Source organism: Antrostomus carolinensis, unplaced genomic scaffold (assembly GCF_000700745.2).
Source record: "Antrostomus carolinensis isolate BGI_N321 unplaced genomic scaffold, ASM70074v2 scaffold49233, whole genome shotgun sequence".
Taxonomy (NCBI): domain Eukaryota; kingdom Metazoa; phylum Chordata; class Aves; order Caprimulgiformes; family Caprimulgidae; genus Antrostomus; species Antrostomus carolinensis.
In genome coordinates, this window is record NW_010306800.1 from 1 (window position 1) to 276 (window position 276).

The following is a 276-nucleotide window of genomic DNA, read 5'->3' on the forward strand; positions in this document are numbered from 1 at the left end:
GAGCAGGACAGGCCAACTAGCTGCTCCAGAGGCACCACGGGTCATCCTCACTGCTGAACAGGAACCTCCTCCTTCCCCAGGGCTGTGTGGGGACAGTGCTCAGCAGGACACCCTGACATGGGTCCCAGGGCCTCACCCTGGGCCGGGGTGCCTGGGCTGCTGCAGGCTCTGGGGCAGGTAGAGGTGCTGAGCAGGGTCTGCCAACGTGCCAGGGCTCGTTCTGCTCTGGGAGTGCAGAGTGGGGGTGAGAAGGGGCTGAGAGGGGCTCCCCAAGGC